Genomic DNA, 10,556 nt, shown 5'->3' on the forward strand with positions numbered 1-10,556 from the left:
AATAAACAATAATCAACGACCCTGGTTGGGGAATAATATCAGTCCTTCCTTGTACTAAACAAGGTATTGAGGGAAAATAAATCTAAGAACAGAATGTACAGATTGGCAGAAGCTAAACATCGAATGCTCTATTAGCAAGTCTAAATAATTTTGAGAAGTATTACCAAAGAGATGACTCTCCAGGCTGCCGAAGGGCATGTACTCGTACAACAGCAGCCGCTTGTTCCATGCGCGCAGAAGCCGATCAGGCTGACGAAGTTAGGGTGGCTGAGCACCGCCAGTATCAGCACCTCCACCAGGAACTCCTTCCTCCCCTGCACGCTCTCTCAGGCCTGCTGCTTCACCGCCACCATCTGTGCATCGGAAGCGCCCTGCAAGAAGAAGAAGAATCATATTGTGCTGATGATATAATACATATATCATATATAGTCCAGACCAAAGAATGATCAGAAAATCAACATGGTAGTTGGATGTGTCAAACATCTGCGACAAAAGTGATTAAGAGAAGTACTGTGTGAACTAACGAAGCAGCATCGAGGACGACACGCAAGGAAATATGCTTGTCACTTGTCAGTACACTCCCCTAATCTCACCAAATGCGCATACACTTTTATTGCTTTGAAGAATATAAAGATAGCAAATGAAGAAATCAGTTGCTGCCTGCCCGACTCAGGTTTGCAACATACAAATGATATACACAGACCATGAATGTATTATAACTTTAGAAGAATATACATTAGTCTTTCACAAGTATAGCGAAACTTATCATGGGACGGAGGGAGTACTACAGTTTAGCACATTTTTCTATCACAAGTATAGTTGTTGAATAATGACGAGCAATCTGAAATCATCTACTTACAAAGAAAGAGGGAAGACATAACACGGGCTTGTTAGCTCACCCATTCAAAGTTGAGTCAGTGATTAAGTGGATTGCCAAAAAGAACATAGGGGAGACCATCATATCCATGTGTGGTGTACTCAGCTCCACCCTTTCTCGTCACTATATTTGTTCATGTTCTCTGCTGGTTGGTTTTCTCAGAATCTGCTGGGGCAAAGGAAGCTCTCTTCAACTCCTGCTCAACAAAGAACCTTTGTGAGGCCAAACAACCAAAAATCCTTGTTCATACAAACATAAAAATGATGAACTATCCAATAATTTCTTCGTGATCATGCAATAAGCTGTGCCTTCCAAAACTTCCATATGGCTGCGGTAGATTCGACTCACATGAAACATAAATAAAATAATATGTATATAATGATTTTACCTTATAATAGATGTTTTAGAAACTCATAATATATATTTGATAGCTCCACTCCAAAAGTATAAAATTCCTCACGTTAAATACCTATAAACAAAGGTGAAATAAGGATCTCTTTTGGACCTATCAATGAAAAGAGGAAAGGTTATGTCAGCAACTAATCGGAACCGTCGAAAGTTCAGCACATCCGTCTTTTAGCAAATGTACATGCAAAGCAATTCTTTCTCGGAGTGAACTCTGAACTATTCTGTGCCACATGTAAATAAATCATCAAATTACAGTAGGGAGACATGGTTTTTACATGTGTGGTTGGTGACCCTATAAGAATCAGCAGAAAGAAATCGAGTCAACAGAGATACTTTTGTAAGGGCATGAGAGGTTATATAATGAATAGAAGATTCATGGAAAGACGTTACTTACATGATACATGTAGCTAGAGAATCACAGTGCCCTCAATTGAAGTTTTATGTTCTCCCCATTAGTGATCGCACTGAATCAAAAAGCAAAATGTCAGACAAACAGATTACCTGGAGTGAAGGCATCAGGTAAACAAATTATCTGAATCAAGCTCACTAAAAACAGAATCAAAAAGCTAAATGCCAAACAGATTGAGTACTTTGCCTGGTATACATACTTGTCCCACCTTGCATCAACCCCATTCATGGTGGTGGCATCAACAGCATCATGAGCTCCTGCTGCCCTTGCGTCGATAGAAAGGTTGTCATCGTCGGCGCCGCGCGCCTCCGAACCAAGGATCCGTTTGGCATGGAGGAGAGCGCCATCAAATTGATGCGTCCATTCCCAAACAACGAGCCAAGATAAAGAATATTATGACTGGGAGTTGTGTGTCCCCACTTTGTGTCTACAACCACCTCCTTTCTACAGCTCCAAATCAAGGGAGCATCTCTTCGTTCCCAGCGAGACAGTCTATGCAGGTGCCGCCGCCGGCGGCGACGCCCCACCACAAAAGATTGTCTTCGAGCCGCGAGTTGCCGCATCCAACCCCAAGGACCTGCAGTTGGTAGATATTTATTGGGGAAAAACGACCAATAAAGCATGACTGAAGTTTAAACTTTGCATAACTAAAAAGTAATCAATGTATCAAAGGATTTGATATGTGGGCATTTTCCTTTTTCCCAAGTAACAACGTCAAACTTTTCAGGGGAAGGGTATATACAATATTTACTAAACTGAATGCTTTCCACGTGTTTTTAAATCAATGGATCCTCCTACAAATTCTTTAAAGAGTATAACTGGAAAACCATTGTGTGGGCAACTGCTTTTCCCTCTCTTAAAGCATCGACTCTACAAATATAACACATTTTGTCATCGGAAACTCATGAATCATAAGGTACAGGGGTGGAGCATGCGACGCAACAGAGCAGAAGAGAATGTTGTACCTGAAACTTAAAGGCCACATTAAGGTTCGTGGGATTCTTGTCCGAGTGAAACAAATTGGTCTGTACAAGCTGAAATATAGCCAGCGCAGCTATATCAGAATCCATGAGGCCATGAGCACACATATAGTCAGAAGCACAGCTAAATCACGTACCTTGTGAGCATACACCATTCCCTCCAGCCACTTGGTCGGGTACCACGGGGTTCACCTTGAGACACCTCATGGATGACCTTCATCCCTTCTACACAATTAAGCACAAAAAAAAAACAAATTGAGTTCACCTTGCAAGACTATTGAGAGGGATTTAGGTCCTTATGAAGTACAGAGTATAGTACGGAAAAGGGGTTCTCTCCTAAAGAAAATAATGCAGCCTCCGTCCAGAAACAAATGGCGAATTAAGCACCCTCCAGTTCAATTTCACTCTCATCTAAATTCTGTTTTCATGAGAAATTAATCAATTACCTAGGGTTAGTCCAGTTCATCCAAAACAGTGCAGCTCCAAGGAAGAAAGAAGAACGGTTGATCTAAAACAGGGAAGAAACAGGGCTATCGCCTTCAAGATTAGTTCTGTATCAAAGCAAGAGCTCACGATTAGTTCTGGGAATTTTGAGTGATGAAGATAAGAAATGCAGTACCGGTACTCTTGCTCCCCTTGCTCTGAGAAGGTTTGCATACCTCAGAGTGCCCAACATCTGCCGCTGGCTAAAATAGTGTGCATAAAAAGATTAAGAATATAAGCTACATTCAGATTAGGCTAGATAAGGAGCTATGCGCTTGTACACATCAAGCCTATATCGTTATTTTCATACACCAAGGCAATTCGAATGCATTAGATTAGTCCAATGTGGCTGACGAACTACTGTTAGGAAGAGAATGAACGGAGTTACAACCAGTTAGGATCTGCACAAGTAGGAAATATAGTGACCACACCTACGAAGGAGACTCAGGGAAGTAGTTACCTGCAGCTGCATGCGATGGGGTGCCGTGCTTGAACGCTTTGTTGTGCCTCCACCATGTAGTTTCTCCGGTCCACATCCCTGTCCCCTCCGCTGCCGCCTCCACCCCTATCCCCTTCTGGAAGCCTGGATCTAGGCGCCTGGAGAGGCGGTGGCGCACGACCGGATCACAGGATACATGGAGGGGGAGGTCACTGCTGGCGAGGTGCCGACCGATGGGAATCATGGGGCGGAGTCATCACCGGGGTGCAGCGTCGTTGGTTGATGCCGCATTGGGGAAGAAGAGGCACTTGAGGCCACCGCCCAGCCGAGGTAGGAGGCGCCATACGGGAAGAGGTGCGAGGCTAGGGATTGGGGAGGGGTAGGTCAGCGTGCGGCGTCTCCCGTCATCGACGGCGGCTCCTCAACGGGATCGGCGGCGTCTCCCGTCATCGGCGGCGGCTCCTCAATGGGATCGGCGGCGGCTCCCGTAGTAGCGCAGGGATCGACGGCGGCTTGATGTGCGAGGGCGGCGGCGAAGGATGCGAGTGCGAGGGCGGCGGCCAAGGGATCTCGTGCGAGTCATTCTCGAGGGCATGTGACGTCGCTCGTAGGTGCGGGTTTTTTTTTTCGCTTGTTAATTTTTGCAGATTTTTTTATCGCTGGTTAATCGATGTAGATTTTTTCTTCGACGCTTGTCTCGGGCGCGATCGGCTGTTACGACCTGAAGAGCGCGGGGGCGGGTGGAGGACTCGGTACGTGGTTTTTTTTCGGTTGGTGGCGGGTCAGCGTGAGGTGGGAGAAGGTACCAAAATAGGTATCAAAAAAAACCCGGGCGAGGTGGGACGAAAATAAAATCCGAAAACGCGACCTACCAATTGAGATATTAGGAGTAGAGATTCCGAAAATAATGATAAAAGAAAGTTTCTTCCGAGAATAAAGATCGCCACGGGCTCATCATGTCTTTGAAGTCGTCGTCTCTAGCTCCGCTCTTTTCATCTTCACATTCTTTTCTTACCAACCTCTGATGAAGCAGGCGTTAAGAACAAGGTCACTCAAGCTTCTGTTCAACAATATATAAAACATTGTTATTTGGTCCACCAAAAGTTACTTATAAAAGCGAGAAGCCGCTGGTGAAATTTTTGGTGAGACAAAACACTCGGAGCAGCCACCGGCAAGATCTTAGTTGAGACAAAATTTTCCAAGTGCAAGTCACAAAGGCCAGCACCCAAAAGGCTGCTCGCAAATTCCAGACGTTGTGTCCACTTCTGTGTGAGTGGCTCGTAGACTTGCAATGTCGATGTTGCCGAGTACCTATAATGCATACAGAAGAGCAACTTTTCACCATCATGCATCACCGTCAAAGGTATCACCCGGTCAACTGGTGAATCCGGTGCTATTGTGTACGCCCTGACCCAGGTGCCTTTGGTTGAGGTCCGTTGAACCATGCATAGGGTGTCATTAAGCTTGACCATACAGCTTGTCCTTGTCTTCCTTTGTGGTTTGTCACCAGATTTCGTTGGGCCCTTGATCGAAGCCCTCCACTCCTCACTTTCGAGATCAAAGCCGAGCACAGAGACATGTTCCACCTGCGGCGACATGGACCCGGAAAGAAAGTGCATGACACCGTCGACCGTGATCGCGGAGCCGCTGCTAGGGCTGTTGGCGGTGACTGGTTCTGGAGGGGACTGCACGAGCCTCCACTTGGCGTGGCCATCTTGTAACGTAAGAACCTTGCAATCTTTGCTGGTGAGCCAGACCACCTTGTACGTGCGAGACGGAGAGGCACAGCCGACGTTGAGATCCCAGAAGGATTCCCTGTACAATATATGGTCGGAACAGCACACAAACAATCTAAGAAAAAGGTCATGAACACGAGAAGTTAGGTATTTGTATTCGTATCATTGAATGGCTGGCGCGATGACGTCTTCGTTACCGGACGACGTGATTTTTGAGATACTATCATGGGTGCCGGTGAAGTCTGTCTGCAGATTCCGGTGCGTGACTAGGGGGGGGGGGGGGGGGGGGGGGGGGTATATTTTGCATTTAATTTGTCTAGACAGACTTCTTTTCAGCTGGATCGTGTCTAGCTATAGTTTTTTTTTGCAGGTTGTCTAGCTATACTTAATATTGTCAATAGTTCCACGTATGCGCCAAGTAGACCAAATGATAATCAAACTACTCTGAAACAGACATGAAATGTCTTGCTACAAAACATTGTCATATGGAAAGAACAATCATTGTATAGCCAAATGGCTGGCTTCTAGCTTGTATTTATACATATTTAAATGGCAAATCCCCACAAAAATAATATTTGAATGGCAAATCATCACTAATTGTATTAGAACATTTTTTATTGTATTAGGCAAAAGTATTCAAAATTGCCAGAACACATACCTAGAGAAATAAATCTAGCCTCTGCTCATCCCCTTTGTCTCTAGGTAGAAGTGGATTGGCTGGTCGTTGTTGGCATACTCACTGCTCACCGATTTTTCAGATCCAAGCTAGAATGATTGCGGGTGCGTATGCCCTAGTATGGCGATGCATCACAAATCACATAGCCAAAATAATAAAATCGGATGAATAAGTTCGAAACGATACAAGATGTGAATTGAGAGAGATTAGTAGAAAGTGTGATGTGTTAACCTTGCTATTTCATTGGCTACATGCTGAAGAATCGACGAGCAGCAGGTTGTGCGTTGTGCCGCCGTAAGAGTCAGATCGTGAGTGGGAAGAGCAGGAGGCTGGCATGCGGCAAGGGCACAGGACGGCGGCCGCGCGGTCATTGGCTACATCCTGAAGAATCCACGCACGCGCTAATCACAGAAGATAATGCCCGACGCGCAGGACACAAGAGAGAACAGTTGCCCAATCGGATGTTGTCATGGACCTGAAAATGTTTCACTATTGGGCTTTGACATGGGCCTTTTTTTTCATTTTTCTAGAATTGACGTCAAGATAGGGGTGGGGGCAAGTATTCTGTACGTTTCACTATCGCTAATTATATAGCGTATACTCAACGTTCGCTAGTGCTCTACAACCTTGCAAGGTTACAACATTAGAAGATGGCGCCAAAGTGGAGGCAGATGCAGTCTCCTTCAGAACTAGTCTGTACCATCAATGGTGTCATGCAGTCCCCCCCCCCCCCCCCCCTCTTGTCTCCGCCACTGCAGGTGCTCTACAACCTTGCAAGGTTCTTACATTAGAAGATGTCTGCCACCGACTTGTGTTTCTAGGAAAGGAAAAGAGGGTCAGGCAAACAAAAAGTGGATGGGAACGAGGGCGACGGGGCGGGCGAACGGGCGCACGCCCGTGCGCGAGGCCGCGACGGCGCCGGCCGCTGCCAGTGATCAGCGGCGCGTCAGCGGGCGGTTTTGGGCGCTTGCCGATTCCGATGACGACGATGCAGACGACGATGGGGATGCGTCCCCGGCGGAGTCGCCGCCCTCTCCGACTCCTTCGGATCTTATCTGTGATTTTTTTTTCTCTCAGGTTACAATGAGGAGGAAGTAGCAACGACGATTGATCGAGTACTCCCTGCGGACGATCCGGCGCGCATCGGTCTTCACGCGAGCGAGAAGAATGAGATGATCCGCCAGGTTGTTCATCGGAGGACGGCGGCGTCGGCGCTAAGACCTTGGAAGGGTCCCCTACCTAAGGTGAGTCTTCCGAATCTAACGCTTTTCGATTTGTTTAGACCGGAATCGTGGATTACTGTGAAGAAGAAGAAACTCGCGGGGCGGATCGAGCATCGACTAGCACCGGCGACGCCTGTGTTGGCCGTGCCGGCGACTGGGATCTCGGAGATGAGATCGATGCGTTTGAATTACCTGATGGGCTGCGCTGGGCCGGCTCGGAAGGAGTCGGGGCCGCGAGGAGAGGCCAGGGTCAGATGGGTATGAGGCCCATGCTGTACCGGTCCAGGATCCTGCCCGTATTGATGTTGCATGCACGATCGCAGACGATCGGGCTGATTTTCCTCGTGTGCCATCTCCTGCTCGGCTTAGGGTTCATCGGTGCGGCACCCGTGGTTTCCCGAAGTGTGGTGCTAGCCGGGCTAGGAGAATCCGGCCGCTTCTGGGAATGGCCGGACGCGGTGCTGCGGCGCAGCCGCCTCCCAAGAAGGTGGCGCCCTCCGCTACCGCTGGACGTGGCGGGTCGGCTCCCTCTGCTGCTGGACGTGGCGGGCTGGTTCCCTCTGTAGCTGGACGAGGCGGGACGGTTCTGACGCCGGCGGCGGGCGCTGGGCGTGGCGGCCTTGCGCCGCTTGGCCAGAGGCCGGTGGCGGGCGGCACTGTGCTGCTGGGCAACCCAGGACGTGGCAGTAGCAATTTGGGAGTGCGGCCGCCGGGGCATCTACCCGTGCAAATGCCTGCTGGTAGGGGCGGGCTGAGGCCTCCGGCGCCAGGTGCGGTACCAGCTGCTCAGATGGCCGTGGGTCGTGGTGGACCTCAGCCCCCTGCGCCGGCCGGTGTGGCTGTTGCTGGCCGGGGCGGTGTTCCTCCTGGGAGTGCGCCGACTGCTACGGGCAGTCAACCTCGGGCGCCTCCGCCTCACTTCGTCGCGAGGCCAGTTCAGAACCGGTCGGGACCGGCGCAGAATAAGTAGAATACTAGCGCCAATGAGTCGCATGCTCCGCCCCGAGGCCAGTGGGGAGATGATGGATATGATGCGTACGGAGATGGACAAAATCATGGTTCTTCTTCCACGGGAGGAGGCCGTGGTTACGCCTGGCAGAGTGACGGGTCTACTGAGAGACCGTTCCTCGGTCCTCCCGGTGGATTTGTCGAAGGAGTCTCAGGTCCGGACTACCGCCAGAGAGGGGGCTACCGCGGACATCGTGGGGGTCGGGGTGGCCGTGGGAGGTATCGCCGACAACCTCCGCCCCCGGCTGTTGGTGACCACGCGGCGGCAGCAGTGGAGACCGATCACGCTCAGTCTACGGGCCTCACTACCCAGGCGATGGAGGTGGTGACGGCCCTGGCTAGTGTGGAGGTACCTGCATCCAGGACGATGGCTGAGGTTTCTGACATGTCTGATTCTGAGAGGGCGGCCAAATGGGCGCGCAAGAAAGTAAGGATGCTTTGCTACCATTGTGGTGAGAAGGGCCACTTCACTGAGTGTGTGGCAGAGCTATGTGAGTCGTGCGGCAAGCCAGCACATACATCTGGGGAATGCCCGTTTTTGCACGACCAGGCTCCGGCTCTGACAATGTATGGAGTATATTGTGCGGAGCTGATGTTCTTTGAGTCCCCGGCAGCGAGAGAGATTCCGGAGGAGACACAGAGCATGACCACCGGGATTGTGAAAGCGACCCAGGGTGAGGTGACTGAGGCTTAGATTGTGCGGAGGCTTCAGGAACTGGCACCGGGTGAGTTCCAGTGGGAGTTGGTTGCTCTCGAGGAAAATGTCTTTAGGGTGGATTTCCCCTCTGTGGATGATTTGCAGAGACTGCTAAGCTTCGGTCTGTGTAGGGTTCCTGGCATTAAGTGCATCCTGGAGTTTCACGAGTGGAAGAAGGTGGAGCCTAAGGGCAAACCACTTACGCAGGTCTGGTTGAGGTTTTTGGGAGCCCCGTCCAAACCGTTGCAGGATGTTCGTGTTGTGGCCAGCATGGGTATTATGGTTGGGAAGACGGAAAGAGTAGATATGGCTTTTACTCGAGCTCATGGAGTAGCCCGGCTTCTAGTGAGTGTTCTGGATATTGAGTTTGTACCAGATAAGGTCAACTGGACTTATAGGGGAGAGGTTTTCCCACTCGAGATTGAGTTTGAGGATACTGATCTGTTTGCTGAGGCCACTAATGGGAATGACGTGGATATGCACGAGGGTGACGATAGTGCGAGTGCTAGGGGGGCACCGACTGATGAGTCTTCGAGGGAGGGGACTAATGGTTCTGGCCCCAGTGCTCAGTTGCCCGGGGTTGGGTCCGGGGTTGAGCCGGCACCTTCACCATCGGTGCCTATGACTTCACTGAGGTTTGGGTCCTTCGAGCCAGCCTCTGCCCCTCCCAGACTTTGGAGCGACAGGGTGGATTTTGATGATGTGTTCGAGCATACGCTCCCTTTGTTGGAGTTCGAGGGAGCTGGCGGGTCTTTGCCTGGACCTATGGTGACGACATCGTCGCTGAGGACTTTGGTTTGAGCTGGGGACGTTGAGCCCTTGGTTGCTTCTCCTTCCCCTGTCCCACCTGTGGTCGAGGTTCCGGAGATGATGTCTACGCCCGAGTTGGGGCTTGGGGGAGGGGAGTCGGGGCAGGTGGCCTCAACAACTCCCACCTCTCTATCGTCGCCGGTGATCCAGGTCTTGGAGGCGTCAGCAGGTGCTGTGACAGGTGGTCCGAGGCAGGTGGCCTCGGCTATTTCGTCCCCGGTGGCGACGACGGCGCCCGCGACCTCTGTGGCGCTGGGGGGGGGGGGTTCGTGTTGGGGAACGTAGCAGAAATTCAAAATTTTCTACACATCACCAAGATCAATCTATGGAGTCATCTAGCAACGAGGGAGGAGTGGATCTACATACCCTTGTAGATCACGCGCGGAAGCATTCAAGAGAACGGGGTTGATGGAGTCGTACTCGTCGTGATCCAAATCACCGATGATCCTAGCGCCGAACGGACGGCACCTCCGCGTTCAACACACGTACGGAGCATCGACGTCTCCTCCTTCTTGATCCAGCAAGGGGGGAGGAGAGGTTGATGGAGATCCAACAACACGACGGCGTGGTGGTGGAAGTAGCGGGATTCCAACAGGGCTTCGCCAAGCGCTGCGGGAGGAGGGAGATGTGTCAAGGGAGGGAGAGGGAGGCGCCAGGGCTTAGGTCTGGTTGCCCTCCCTTCCCCCCACTATATATAGGGCCAAGGGAGAGGGGGAGGGCGCAGCCTTGCCCCTTCCTCCAAGGAAGGGTGCGGCCAAGGGGGGGAGGAGTCCATCCTCCCCAAGGCACCTCGGAGGTGCCTTCCCCCTT

At 50.7% G+C, this 10,556-nt stretch overlaps 1 long non-coding RNA gene across 3 annotated transcripts; it reads right to left on the reverse strand.

Annotated features, from left to right (window-relative positions):
* Nucleotides 1-12: 12 nt before the first annotated feature.
* On the reverse strand, nt 13-4,146 carry LOC147961508 (uncharacterized). Of its 3 annotated transcripts, XR_015611192.1 has the most exons (9): nt 3,618-4,146; nt 3,121-3,360; nt 2,812-2,899; nt 2,660-2,728; nt 1,894-2,271; nt 1,680-1,749; nt 1,266-1,382; nt 900-1,073; nt 13-371 (listed from the first exon to the last, which is right to left on the reverse strand). It is a non-coding gene; the product is annotated as an uncharacterized LOC147961508 (long non-coding RNA). The 3 variants fall into 3 exon arrangements; XR_015611193.1 differs by having other exon boundaries at nt 1,266-1,346; nt 3,121-4,146; XR_015611191.1 differs by having other exon boundaries at nt 3,121-4,146.
* Nucleotides 4,147-10,556: the final 6,410 nt, after the last annotated feature.

The sequence above is a fragment of the Triticum urartu genome, chromosome 7A, assembly GCF_056163025.1.
Source record: "Triticum urartu cultivar PI428250 chromosome 7A, HENAU_Tu73, whole genome shotgun sequence".
NCBI lineage: Eukaryota > Viridiplantae > Streptophyta > Magnoliopsida > Poales > Poaceae > Triticum > Triticum urartu.